This window comes from Cystoisospora suis (assembly GCF_002600585.1).
Source record: "Cystoisospora suis strain Wien I chromosome Unknown contig_92, whole genome shotgun sequence".
NCBI classification, from domain to species: domain Eukaryota; phylum Apicomplexa; class Conoidasida; order Eucoccidiorida; family Sarcocystidae; genus Cystoisospora; species Cystoisospora suis.
Window position 1 is genome coordinate 1 of NW_027152894.1, and position 228 is coordinate 228.

Genomic DNA, 228 nt, shown 5'->3' on the forward strand with positions numbered 1-228 from the left:
GGGAGGGGGAGAACAAGGAGGGATAGGGGGGGGCTTCTCTGCAGGAGGAGGAGGAGCTGATCAGTTCAAAGCAATGCGTGACTGGGCCGAACAGAAATTCGGAGGTCTTGGAACGAAATGGAAGGATTTTTCGAGAGACTTACGGGGATTTGAGAATCCTATGACAAAGGCGGAAGCCTATCAAATTCTCAGACTCACGTAGGATATATAAATATCTATATATATATA

At 46.5% G+C, this 228-nt stretch overlaps 1 protein-coding gene across 1 annotated transcript in view; it reads left to right on the forward strand.

The window, feature by feature from the left end:
- Window position 1: 1 nt before the first annotated feature.
- CSUI_000200 (uncharacterized protein) overlaps window positions 2-228 on the forward strand; it is a gene marked incomplete at its 3' end in the record, with an annotated part of 2,964 nt that continues 2,737 nt past the window's right edge. Inside the window, exon 1 of the mRNA XM_068060434.1 lies at window positions 2-198. The remainder of the gene's footprint in view (window positions 199-228) is intronic.